The sequence below is a fragment of the Diceros bicornis genome, chromosome 4 (genome assembly GCF_020826845.1).
Source record: "Diceros bicornis minor isolate mBicDic1 chromosome 4, mDicBic1.mat.cur, whole genome shotgun sequence".
Classification (NCBI taxonomy): domain Eukaryota; kingdom Metazoa; phylum Chordata; class Mammalia; order Perissodactyla; family Rhinocerotidae; genus Diceros; species Diceros bicornis.
The window spans coordinates 35,976,597-35,991,000 of record NC_080743.1 but is presented as its reverse complement, the minus strand read 5'-3'; the positions used below and the strand labels follow the sequence as shown (position 1 = coordinate 35,991,000).

Below are 14,404 nucleotides of genomic sequence, written 5' to 3'. Positions count from 1 at the left end.
CCTAGTCTAGAAGGGAAGACAAAGCATGTAAACAAATAATTACAATACAGTGCAATAGCTATGGCAAGAACAGTAATCTTTGTGGATCTGTGGAGAATAATATAAGAGAAAAGGACAGTGGTGAACAAGAAGATCAGATCAAAAAAAATCATTTAATTAGGTTAAAAAAATCCATGCAAGAGATGATTAGAGAGGTTCTAACCTAAGGCAGTGGAAATAATCTTTCTCAGTGGTGACAAAGGAACAGATTCAAGGATTACTAAGGAGGAAAAAACTGTCCAAGTTCAGAGGCTGAGTAGATATACAAGATAAGAGAGAGAGAGGAGTCAAGAAGAACTCTGAGATTTTTAAACAGGATGATTAGGTGTAGAGATGCCATTAATTGAGACTAAAAATAAGGAGAGAAGCGTGTTGAAGTGTGGAGGAAAAAAATCCATTTGGACATATTGGGTTTAAGATTGGATTGAGGCATCAATGTAGAGATGTCTACTTGTAGGAAATATGATTAAGAGTTCAGATAAGAGACTGGGTAAATATTCTGGAGTCAAAGATATATTATGGACACAGTTGAAGAAATGACATGGATGGGTCATATAAAGTGTGATGAATAAAATGACAAAGGGATCTGTAATCAGTCAGAGTCCTCCAGAGAAACAGAACCAATAGGAGATGTGTATGTCCGTGTGTGTGCGGGTATTTTAAAGAGATTTATTTCAAGGACTGGCTCACATGATTGTGGAGGCTTGGCATTCTGAAACCCGATGGGCAGGCAAGTCTAAAACTTTTAGGGTGGGCCAGCCAGCAGGCTAGAAGCTCAGGAACTCAGGCAGAGGTTGATGCTGTAGTCTTGAGGCAGAATTTCTTTTTCCCCAGGAAACCTTTTTGCTCTTAAGGCCTTCTAACATTGAATGAGGCCCACCCACATTATCTCCTTGAAGTCAACTGATTGTAGATGTCAACCACATCTACAAAACACTTTCATAGCAATACTATATTAGTGTTTGATTAGATAACTGGATACTACAGCTTAGCCAAGTTCAAATGAACAGCTAACCATCACAGGTGTAAAGACAGCACTCAACAGTCAATGGGAAAACAAAAGTCTGCAAATAACCACCAAGCAGTGAGAGAGGTAGAGAACTTGAAAAAAGGGACAAAAGTCTGCAAATAACCACCAAGCAGTGAGAGAGGTAGAGAACTTGAAAAAAGGGGTCACAGAAGCCAAAAAAGAAAAGATCATCAAGATGACCAAAAGGTTGAAGCACTACTCAGTGGTCACATGAGAGAAGAGCAAAAATCTATTCGCAGCATTTGACACTAAGTAGTTAATTGTGACCCTAGTAAGATCTGTTTTGGTGGAGTTTAGGGAGAGGGGCAAGATTACAGCGAATTGAAAAGTGAAAGAGAGTTGAGAAGTAAAGGCCTGATTGCAATTTATTAGTAGGAACAATGACTGAAATCTTCCAAAAAACATTTTCCCTTTCTTCGGATGGGGCCTCCTCGCTACCAAATTATTTGGGTCTTCAAAATTATTTGGGTTCTACCAATCCCTGAGGGGCCACCCCAGCAACAGGTGCAGTCATGGCTGACGAGATGCCAAGCATTATGGAAATTAGCTTCATGTCACAGATGACCAATTAGAGACTACAATGGAAATGCCAGTAATACTTTTAGGAGATACAAGAGAATCCCTAGAAAAAGTTTTTAATTTTTTTTTGTAGAAAGAAACGCAAATTCACTCATTAATAAATATTACTTTAAAAAATCATTGGTAATCTATATACTTTTCTGGTATCAGAAAAGATTCAAACATTTATTACACATCCAGTTTTGTTAAGCAGTCATACTTTTAGTTTGGCTAGCTAAAGATGAGCACACTTAATAAAAAGGGCATTTATGAGAAATGGACGCATAGAATTATGCCATCATGATAATTAAACCGAACTTAAGTTGGTTTTTATCAAGGTAAGTCTTAGTTTGTCTCTAATGAAGTCAAGGAGAAGTATTATTTGGCAGGAAATGCCATCTAAAATACTTGAATTTCACAATTGGTAGAAATTTGTTTGACATATAATCTTAATATTTATTTGATACAATAATAATCTTACGTGTTTCTTAAAATAAAAACATATATACAAATTATTTGGGGCTCTCCAAGGCTAAAACTACTTTCTGAAGGGCTTCTCTCTGCATTCAGGAGAAAAGCCATTGGATCTATGAATTAAAATTAAAATTTTCTAAAATATTTCTTTTTTAACACTTGTACTGGGGTAGAGGACATATACTTAATCTATAGGCTAATTATGATACATATAGTTTTATTGTCAATTAAGATTTTACTTAATTCAATAAATACTTCTGAAGACCCAATATGCGCAAATACTTTGGTAAATGAGCTGCCCCTTCTTATTTCTATTTCCTATTTAAAAGCAAAAGATAAAAGAATAAATAAAATAAAACTACTGAAAAAGGAAGAGAAATATTTTTTAAAGGCAGCAGTGAAAACATATACTATCCAGAAGCACAACCAAAGGCAACACAAGAACCCTCTGTAATAAAGAACAGGACATCTTATCATGTGGAATGTTGGAGGGATACAGCGGGAAGGGCTTCTTAATCATAACTGAAAGTGTCTGAAGGTTTCACCATCAGGGAGATTAAGATAGGGCCTCCAAAAAAGGTGTATGCAATTTTTTACCACAGGCCCGCGCAGCGGCAGGCAGCATCAATTGTTCTTCCTCTCATCATCATCTCCAGCAGCAGCAGAGCAGCAGCCGCAGGCTCCCCTGGCTCTGAAAGGTCACTCAACCTCAAACTCTTGGTTACTATCAGTTCCTCCACGTTAAACAGATGTGTTTAGATGAAACCTTTGAGTATAATTATTTTTACCAAGCAGAATTGATCATTTTTTAATCTTTTCTACCTGTAGTGAGTAAAAAATTACTGAACGTGTATCACGTGCAAAATACCATGCTGAATACGGTGGAAAGAGGGAAGAGTGGTCAGGAGAGTGGAAAAATAAAATATAATCCTTCCCCTTAAGAAGATTATTAATTTATTTTGTTCCTTTGGTTGAATTCAACCAGGCCTAAAATGTTCTTGGCATCGGAGATAAAAAATAAGACACTAATCAACTCTTCTGGCTTTCAAGGACTCACACCTAACTCAACGTGTGTTTGTTGATCTGTCACAAAGGAATAGATCTCAGCACATTAAAGTTGAAAGACCCAGAGATAGGCAGGATAACACAGTGGTTTAAAGCTTTGGAATCAAATGCAGTCAGAGTCCAAACCCAGACCTAAACATTGTGAATTTTAGTTTCCTCATTAATAAGATATAATAGGCAATATTACACAAATTTCATAAGGTTTTTGTGCCAATTAAATGAAAAAACTTATTTCAAAACATCAAGTATGGTTCCTAGCATATGGCAGAAGATTTTTAAAAGATAGTGATTATTATTATTAAAACGTCTAGTCTAACTCTCTAATAGACAAAAACATTGAGACTCCAAAAGAATGTCTAAGATTAGCAATCAGATAAATTAGGACTAAAATCCAGAATGATTTAACTGGGAGAATCAGGCTTCACTCTGAGAACTAAGCATTTCCAAAAAGTGTGCTAAGGTGGTTTTCATATATTTTACAATAGCCTAAGTACTCAAAAATTTTAATCAGATGATACTACTTTTACTAAAATAACAATAAGCCACAATTTTCTTTAATGCCTTTTGAAGACTTGCACAAACATCAGTGCCAGTAACAATCATAACTCTTTCCTTTGCTTTTCACTAGAATGTAGGTTTTTTAAAAAAAGCTGAAGTTTTTGGGAAAATACACCTGTTTCGGTATGCCTAAAATTGCCTTTGAATTTACTTTCTCTTTTGCCCTTTCTTTGTTTTTCTCCTTTGCTGTTCTTTACCACAACATAGGGACACAGTTCTTTTGAAGAATACATTCCACTAACTTACCTTCACTCTTCCCCTTGGCTCTTCTCTATTTTCAGTATTGATGATTCACATTGGTAGAACTGTAACCGAACTACTGAACAGTGGGCTAGCCCTTGACTATCACAGCACCCAAAGAAAACAGATGAGCTACAGAGATCATGTGGAGGCCTGGGTCAGACAGTGGAAGAGACATCTGAAGGGGCAGCCAAGAAGTCAACACGCTTAGGCCTCACTGGAGTGATCAACCCACCAGACTCTATCATGTTCCAGCCTGTAAATCTTAACTACACTGCTTTTCCCTCCCTTCCTCACTGAAACAGTGGGTGTTGTGAAAAGAGCTTAAGTTTTGGAGTCAGTTGAACTAAGTTCAAATCTGGGTTCCACCACTTACTAGCTTTGTGTTTTCGATTAAGTTACTCAACATTCCTAAACCTTAACATACTCATCTGTAAAATGGACCTTATACCTATTTACCAGGATTATGGTAAAGGTTAACTGAAATAATGAATATGAAACACCTAACTTGTAGCAAGCTCTTAGCAAGACTCCTCCTGTGATCCTGATTTTGACTTGAAAGTCTGATGCTGATCTCCTGTATTCTTTATTTTTTATTACTCATTTAAAGATATACACTTAATTTATGATGAAGGCATATTGGAGAGAACATGATGGAGTTATTGACAAGTTATTTTTAGACAAGTGGCCTTGCATTTGGAAAAGAAACGATTTTAGATCCTATCATGTAACATAAAACCAAATGTCATTTTGAAAAATAATGCAGTATGTATAATGGTATACAGAGGTACCAGTAACTAAAGCGTTAAGCAAGAGATTTGCTTTGGGTTAGTTTTAGGAATGTTTTCATTGTAAGTTATGTGTATGCTCATTTTTTGTTTTGTTTAGTAAATTTACATACAGTGAAATACACAGATCTTAAGTGTAAAATTAGATAGGTTTTGACAAATGTATACACCCATGTAACCAACAACCAATTAAGATATCACCCCAGAAAGTTCCCTAGTGCACTTTTCCAGTCAAGTGCCACCCCCATAGGCAACTACCTATGATAGTCCTCAGAGATTAGTTTTGCCTGTTTTTTAATTTCACGTGAATGGAATCAAGCAGTATTTTTTCCTTTGTGTCTGGCTTCTTTTGATCAATACGTTTCTGACATTCATCCATCTTGCTATGTGAACCAGTAGTTCATTTTTAATTGCTTATAGGATAGTATTCCATTGCATGACTTTATGATAATGTTTTTAAATCCATTCTCCTTTTGACAGGCATTTGGGTTGTTTCCAATTTATGGCCATTATGCATAAAACAGCTAGAAAACATGTATAAGTCTTTTTGTGGGCATATGTACTCATTTCTCTTGGATAAATACTGGAAATCAAATGGGTTAGGTCATAGGGTAGGTGCATGTTTAACTGCCAAACAGGTCTCCAAAGTCCTTTCACCATTTTACACTCTATTAGCAATGTACGAGAATTCAGGGGCTCCACATCCTCGCCAACATTGGGTGGTGTTAATTTTAAAAATCTTCGCCATTCTAATGGGTGTAAAGTGGTATCTCATTGTTAATATTAATTTGCATTACTCTAATGATTAATTATGCTGAGTACCTTTTCCTGTCCTTACCAGCCATTAATCTTCTCCGGTGAAGCGTCATTCAATTAATTTTTCAAAATTGGGCTGTCTTCATATATTTGAGTGGTAATGTGAAAAATATATATATATATTTGTCCTGGTTCCTGACACAGAACTCCTAAAACCCTTGTGAAAAGGGGTGCTAGAAGAATCCTTTGTTCTAATATTTAGTCTTTGACTTGAGTTCCTGACACAGAGCTCCTAAGAACTTGGTAATTTCCTGAGTGATACGAGCATCTGACACAGAGCTCCTAAATCCCTCGGAATTTCCTGAGTGACAGGAACATCTTTTGTTCTAAGGAGGTGACTCTTGGTGGGCTCCTGGATAGGGGCTGGTCACCAAAGATCAAGCCACGATTAGAACCTTAGAACTTTCAGCCCCACCTCCCATTCTCTATGAATGTAATCACCAATCATGCCTATGTAATGGAGCCTTCATAAAAACCCAAAAGGAAGGGATAAGGAGAGGGGAGAGGGGCTGGAAATGGAGTTAATAGTCAATCATGCCTATAACGCCTCTATAAAAATCCCAACAGTATGAGCTTCAGGGAGCTTCCCAGTTGGTGAACATATCTACGTGCTGGGAGGGTGACCCATTCCAACTCCAGAGGGACAGAAGGTCCTGTGCTTGGGACTCTTCCAGACCTCGCCCCATGTATCTCTTCATCTGGCTATTCATCTGTATCCTTTATTGTACAATAAACTGGTAAACATAAGCATTTCCGAGTTCTGTGAGCTGTTCTAGCAAATGACAGAAGTCAAGGAGGTCGTGGGAACCTTCAATTTGTAGCCAAGTCAGACAGAAGTTGTGGGTAACCTGGTGTGATATTGTGCTTTAAAGAAATATATAGTTGGTCTTTGTCCACTGTTCCTGGCACATAGCTTCTAAAACCTTATAATTTCCTATATAAGACCCACAGAGGCATCTTTTGTTATAATATTTGGCCTTTTGTCATTGGTTGCTGAAATAGCTCCAGAGCCATAACGGTGAAAAGAGTGTCTTGTTATTCACAAGCCTCTTTCAACTACACCTGAGTTTATGTTAGTAAGATGACTTTTGGAAATCCCCTAAGGATGGGGGCTGGTTGCTAGGGGAACCAATCACGATTAGAGGGTTGAAGCTTTCAATCCCACCCTAGACTTCTGGAGAGGGGAGAGGGGCTGGAGATTGGATCAATCACCGTGTGACCAGAGATTTAATCAATCATGCCTATAATGAACCCTCTATAAAAACCCAAAAAGAGAGGATTCAGAGAGCTTCTGGAGATGGTGGGAGATTGGTGAGCCCAGAGAGCATGAAAGCATGGTGGCCCTTTCCACATACATTGCCCTGTGCATCTCTTCCATCTGGCTGTTCCTGAGTTATATCCTTTTATAATAAAGCAGTAATCTAGTAATCTAGTAATCTAGTAAATCTAGTAAATCTAGTAATCTAGTAAGAATTGGAGAACTGCTTGGTGTTGGAAAAAAACACACGTCATACCTGGGCACCTACGACTTGTGACTGACATGTGAAGTTGGGAGTAGGCTTGTGAGACTGAGCCCTTAACTTGTGGAGCCTGTGCTAACTCTGGTTAGCGTCAGAATTGAACTGAGTTACAGGACACTTAGCTGGAGTCAGAGAATTGGTTGCTGTAGGAAAAACCCCACACATCTGGTGTTAGAAGTAGTGTGGTGGTAGTGTGAGAGTAATGGAGAAAGGGAGTTTTCCATCCAAGTAGGATTTAATTATTTACTCAGATACAAGTCTTTTGTCAGATATATGTTTTTTGAATATTTTCTCTAAATCTGTGGCTTGACTTTTCACTTTCTTAATGACTTTTGATGAGCAGATTGTAATTTTGATAGTTTCAATTTATCAATCTTTTTTCTTTAGGCTTAGTGCTTTTTTGTGACTTCTATAAGAAATTATTATTATTTTTTTAAATTTTTATTTATTTTTTTATTGCAGTAACATTGGTTTATAATATTGTATAAATTTCAGGCGTACATCATTATACTTCTATTTCTAGAAATTATTTTCTTGATTTGTTCTTTAGTTTTAAAAAATTAAGTAAATGAATAAGAATATACTTCAATTATAAAGATAAGAAAGTTCGTTAAAATATTATACCTCATAGTTTACACTGTTTCATTAAGTTTCCAACACAACTATAAACTCAAAGTAGTCACATAAAATGACAGAATTGAAGTAATTTAAGTTTTATTTCTTTGCCTTTAAATCACTGTACTATCGGTTATTTCGAATCTATTATTTAAACAAAGGCCTATGTAGTATCACATGGGTTAGAGATATGAGCTGCACCTGAAGAAAACTCGAATGATTTCTAACCATTATAAATCCTAGACCAATGGTTGGCAAACATTTTCTGTAAAAAAGTCAACAGTAAATACTTTAGGCTTTGCAAGCTGTGCATGGTCTCTATTGCAACTTAACTTAGCTGTCCTAGTATGAAAGCTGCCAGACAATATGTAAACGAATGAGCATGGCTGTGTTCCAATAAAACTTTATTTATGTACACTGAAATTTGAATTTCATATATAATTTTCATGTCACGAAATACTGTTCCTTTGATTTTTTTCAACTATTTACAGATGTAAAAACCATTCTTCACTCACAGGCTATACAAAAACAGGGAGCAGGCAGATTTGGCCTGAGGTCTGTAGTCTGCTGATCCCTGGCCAAGGGAAAGTTCAATTTTATTAATATTCCTTGCCGTCCCTTTTTTGAAGAAGATTAGCCCTGAGCTAACATCTGTTGCTAATCCTCCTTTTTGCTGAGGAAGATTGGACCTGGGCTAACATCTGTGCCCCTCTTCCTCTACTTTATATGGGATGCTGCCACAGCGTGGCTTGATAAGCAGTGTGCAGGTCCAAACTCAGGATCCGAACCTGAGAACCCCGGGCTGCCAAAGCAGAGCATGCTAACCCAAACACTATGCCACCAGGCCAGCCCTCTTGCTGTCCCCTTTTGTGGGACAGGTTTACGTCTAATTCACCCTTACACTGAAGGTATAGCCCTTTGAGTATAGATGTCTTTACAACGGAGGTCTCTTATTAGACTGCTGAATTTGGTAGGCTGGAGAGTTTGTCTCCTGTGCTCAGTAGCCTGAGTTGTGCAAATGCAGCTCGGGGTCCAAATGCTTTTGTACAACTCCCTAGGGCAAAAGGCAGCCTGAGTGCTACTTTCTCTCTGAGTTTCTGTATTCATTTTGCTTTCAGCCTCTGAATTTTTTAAATTTCTTGTTAGCTCAGTTATACATTTTATCCATCATCTATTGCTGTTATCAGTAGGAGATATTCAGAGTATTCTGCCATTCCATAAAAACAGAGATCCTAATTACAAGGAATTTTTACTCACACTACCTAAAAGAAATGTGCTGTTTTACCCTCTTTCCTCACCTTATAATTTTTCAAAGTTTTGGAGGTTAAAGTCCTAGGAAGATTTTTAGATTTCTTCCTAGGAGTTATACTTCACTCCAGGCTAACATCTCTTAATAAGAGTGTCAATATTGGTAAAATGGATTTAATACTGCTTGGCTACTTAAGGTACCTGTAAATGTAGGCAGAAAACTTAAGACTTAATTACTGTTTATAAGCAAAACCTAAATCTATTATAAAAGGTAAACAGAATTTTAAATTAAATCAGTAACAAACACCAAATAGAGGAAACAACATTTCTAAGGAATAGATCACTTTGTCTGCTGATTTGTTTGATGTAGGACCCAACAGGATTTCACAGGCCATCAGCTTTATAAGGATCATTCAAGTTTTATTCTGTTTATATGCTCTTAACTGTCCACACTAGCACAATTTCTGAAACATATTCTCTAAACAAAGTTGGTATAATCTAATTAAGAAGTTATTTCCTAATTCTGATAATTTTTCTTGTACAGACAGCCTTTAACATACTTTAACAAGTGCAAATTTATGCTGTCAATACCAAATGGAAATGCTGTCAATTCGGTTTTTAAGTGTCACTCAGACTTTTAATGTGTAAATGAATTCCAAATTTCTGGCAGCCCCTCCTTTTTTTTTGGTGAGAACATTTAAGTTTATTCTCTTAGCAAATTTTAATTATACAATACAGTGTTAACTATAGTCACCATGTTATATATTAGATCTTCAGACTTTACTCATTTTATAACTGCAAGTTTGTAACCTTTTACCAACCTCTCCCTATTTCTCCCACCCTCCAGCCCCTGGCAACTACTTTTCTACTCTGTTTCTATGAGTTTGAGGTTTTTTTTTTTTTTAAGATTGCACATGTAAATGATACCATGAAGTACTTGTTTTTTTCTGTCTTGCTTATTTCACTTAGCATAATGCCCTCAAGTTTCATCCATGTCGTTGCAAATGGCAGGCTTTCCTTCTTTCTCATGGCTGAATAATATTCCATTGTACGTACACATCTCATCTTCTTTATCCATTCATCCATTGATGGACACTTACATTATTTCCATATTTTGGCTACTATGAATGATGCTGCAATGAACATAGCATACAAATATCTCCTTGATATTCTGTTTTCATTTCCTTTGCACTATGGCCCTTTCTTGATATGATTAAAATAGACAAAAGAACACAAATTCTGAACTAATAACATAATTTAGATTTTGCACATGCTTCAGCTTTGGTGGCCATGCTTGTTTTTATTTTAGATAGCCTAAAGCTGTTGTAAAGAATGTGGCTGGCCTTTGTCCATGATTCCTGTGACGTAGCCTCTAAATCCTTGGAATTTTCCCAGTGATAGGAGGGTTTTTGTTATTCATGGTGGGCTCCTAGGGAGTTTACACTAAAGAGATGACTCATGATGGGGGCTAGACATGCCAGAAAGACCAATCATGTGATTAGAAGGTTGGGACTTTGAGCCATATGGTATCAGCCCAACTTTGGGGAGGGGAGAGGGGAATGGAGATTAAGTGCAACCTCATGGCCAATGATTCAGTCAGTCATGCCTACATAATGAAACTGCAATAAAAACTCTGGACACTGAAGCTCAGACAAGCCCCCCTGGTTAGTGATACTCTATGCATTGCCACACATCAATGTGTGGGGGAGTGTGTGCTGACTCCATGGGGAGAGGACAAAATTTCACATTTAGGGCCCTCCCAGACTTCACCCTATGTGTCTCTTCTTTTGACTGGTTCTGATATGTATCGTTTTTGCTATAATAAAACTACAGTCTAAAAACAGTGCTTTCCTGAGTTCTGTGAGTTGTTCTAGTAAATAATCAAACTGAGGGGGTGACGAGAACCTTCCAAATTTGCAATCAGCTGGTCTAAAGTGAGGGTAGCCCTGGGAATTCCCAAGCTTGCAGCTGGCGTCTGAAATGAGGGCAGTCTTGTGGAAGGCTGTGCCTTTAACCTACGAGTCTGGTCTAACTCTGGGTAGTTGGTGTTAGAATTGCATTGCAAAGGCTTTACCATATTTACTGCCACATGTATTCTTGAGCTACTTACTCTTATCTCTAAGTTCTTTGGTTCATTTATGAGTTGTGACCATTTTTTTTTCTTTTGGATCAAACCATTTTATTGAGGGGCTTCAGGGGAGGGTCATAGGGCTGCGAGGCCAATGAGATCCGATGTCCTCCGCCCAGACAGGATCTCCCCAGCTTCACAGTCGTTGAAATGAGTTGTGACCATTTTTAAAGAGTAAACCTACTTTGCATTATATAAACTTTTAAAAAAGCAATGTAACTGTAGATAGTAGTGATTATTTCTTAAGTAAATCAGATATCAGACATATTTTTATCCCACAAACTTTTATTAAGTATATTCCATAGGTACATTCTAGTTGGCAAGATACAAAGATAAAATACGTAATTGCTGCTGCTAGGGAGTTTACAGTCTGGGAGAGACTCAGACCAACCATTATAATAGAATTAATCAGTGCTATTAAAAGAAATGTGGGGCCAGCCCTGTGGCGTGGTGATTAAGTTCATGCATTCTGCTTTGGCGGCCCGGGGTTTGTGGATTTGGATCCTGGGCACAGACCTACACACCGGTCATGAAGCCATGCTGCAGTGGCATCCCACATACAAAAGAGAGGAAGACTGGCACAAATGTTAGCGACAATCTTCCTCAAGCAAAAAGAGGAAGATTGGTAACAGATGTTAGCTCAGGGCCAATCTTCCTCACCAAAAAAAAACATGTGAAACAGGAAGTATGGCAATGCAAAATGAGTGGATGAGGAAGAAAAGCAGAGGCTTTAATGAAGTGACATCAGGATTGAAATAGGAGAGCTGAGCAGAGAATAGCTGAACGGAAGGTGTAAGAAGGAGAAAAGAGGGTAGCGTGGAAAGTGGAGAGTAGAGAGTTCCCTGGGACCTGATACACAGTTGAATTGCACATAGGAGGGGTAAGAATTGGTGTGACAAAGAAAATACTGAGGCTAGAACATAAACTGCCTTATCTACACTGTGCTAAGAAGTTTGGATTTTATCTTTAATGTGGTAGGGAAGCACTGAAGGATTTCAAGTAGGGGAATAAAACAATAAGAACCATGTTTCAGAAAAAAATTTTGGAGCAGTATTATGAATAGATTAAATAGATGAAATTGGAATCAGTCTTAGGAAATATGAAGTAATTCTGGAGTAAGGCCTTGGAATTAGGATAAAAAGAAGGAATTAGAATCAAGAGATACTAACCAAGTAAAACTGGATTCGATTCAATTGAGTTTGAGGGGGTAAACACTTTAGGGAGGCATTAGGCTTTGGTCTGGATGGTGCGTCTCTTCACTACAGGGAATTCAGGAAGAAAAGCAGCATGGTAGAAGAGTAGAGTTCAAGTTTTACACATACTGAGATGCTGTGGAAGAACTAAGTGTAGCAGATGCATAGTTGAATATATGGGATGGCAGCTCAGGAAAGAAACTTCAAGTAAAAACACAGATATATATGTTTGTATAGAAAAGACAGAAAGTCATAACTTTGAAGTGATTTTGGAGATATGAGAGTGAATAAGATCATCAAGTGGGAGTTAGTAGAACAAGGAAACAATAAGACCAAAAAAAGAATCCTGAGAACACCAATATTTGAGGAGTAGACAGAATTAGAACATAAAGAAATTCAAGAGAAAATGGTGTCAGAAAAACCAAGGAAGGATTGATCAACAGAGTCAAAAGCTGCAGAGATCTAGTAGCAGAATGTCCCCTGGTTTAATAACATGCAGGTCATTAGAGACCATGGCAAGAATAGTTTCATTGTAGTAGGGATGGAAGTCAGATAAAATGGAATAAGACAATAGAGAAGATGAGGAATTTGAGATGACCTCTATTTTTTCAAAACGCTTATGTGTCAAAGGAAGGAAAAGTATTGGGAAATAGCTAGATTGGGGCAACAATTAGAGGAAGGTTGCTCTGATTATTTTTAAGATGGGTACATCTTAATGTATGCTGAAGGGAAAAAGTCAACAGGCAGGGAGTAGTTGAAACTATGGAACAGGACAACAGATGAAGCAAGGTCTCTGTTAATGTGGGAGAAGAGATTCAGAGAAGGGGTAGAGGGATACATGTTCAACAAATAAGATGAGGAATACTGTATTCTGAATACTGTATTCTGAGTGGAAAACAATAATAAGAATGGTAGGGGAGGCACTACAAAGAAAAACTTAAGTTACAATTCAAAGATAAACTACTTACAGGGACAGGGAATTCACTGACAATGGAAATCCTACTGAGCCTGCTAATCTTTGAAAATGATACAAAACATGCAACAATTTATGTACATTCTCTACAGAAAAATGCCATGCAAAATATGAGGCCCAAAGAATAAGAAGTATTTCCACACCATGTTTCCTTTCCTGAGTAAGCCAGGAATTAACTATTGAAATGGATACATAAGTAAAGATTCTGTTTCTGCTGAGTATGCAGAAGGCACGGCCATACTACCGAGGTGTATTTACAACATTTTAAACTAGTAATCACTATTCATTTTTCTCTCAGAACAGTTTTATAAAAATAGCCCACAAAAACTGATTGAATTCATCCTATAACTAAAATTTTACAATAGAATTTTGGCAGTTTTCATGAATAAAAAACAAACAAACAAAGCCACTCTGAAATAATGGTGTTACGGGGAGCTGGCTAGAATCCTCACAAGGTGAGTGACTCATTTCTGCATACCAACCCCACAGGGCTACCTGATTTAGATTTAGGCTTCTACAAATTACAAATTACTTCATGTGATGGACCTTCAAAGTTGCTTGCAAATTAGGAAATCAAATCCAGAATAACAAGTGTCTATTTATTTCATTCATTTAATAAAGAAACATTATTTCTTATAACAAAGAAATTTTATGTCCCAAGCATTGTTCCAGTTGCAAAAATTAGAACATTGCCTCTACCTTCCAGCAGGACAAACTCCATTGGTGGACCTGAAAACAATGAATTACTGTAAGAGGGTCTGTACTACTAAGTGTAGGAAAAGGAACATAGAAAAGGCACTGCTGCTTTATGTCTGAGAGTATAAGAAAGGTTTCTTGGAGAAAAGGCTATATAAACTGACTTGTGCAAATGAACAGGGGTCTACCTAGAGGATGGATTTGGGGGTTCTCCAGAGAGGGGGAACAGCATGTACAAAATGGTGATGGTAAGAAAAACTTGACTTCTTTCTAGAGAAAGCACTATTGCAGTGTAAAAGATGGGTTAGGGCAATAATTGAGATAGGGAGACCAGTTAGGAGGCTACTCCACAGTGTAGGTGAGAAACAACAAAAGCTAGAATTAAAGTTTGAGTAGTGGGGAGTACTGGAAAGATTCAAGAGCTATTTAGGAGACAGAACTGACAAGACATGGAGAGTAATTA

The 14,404-nt window shown here is 37.4% G+C and overlaps 1 long non-coding RNA gene across 3 annotated transcripts in view; it reads right to left on the bottom strand.

Moving 5' to 3' along the window:
* LOC131404211 (uncharacterized) overlaps positions 1–14,404 on the bottom strand; it is a 71,666-nt gene that overhangs the window by 41,629 nt on the left and 15,633 nt on the right. The window contains exon 3 of one of the 3 annotated variants that reach the window (XR_009219746.1): positions 13,826–13,974. The exons of the other annotated variants lie outside the window; for them this stretch is intronic. This is a non-coding gene — a long non-coding RNA (uncharacterized LOC131404211). Of the gene's footprint in view, positions 1–13,825; positions 13,975–14,404 lie in introns of those variants that run through there. 3 annotated transcript variants of the gene reach the window in all.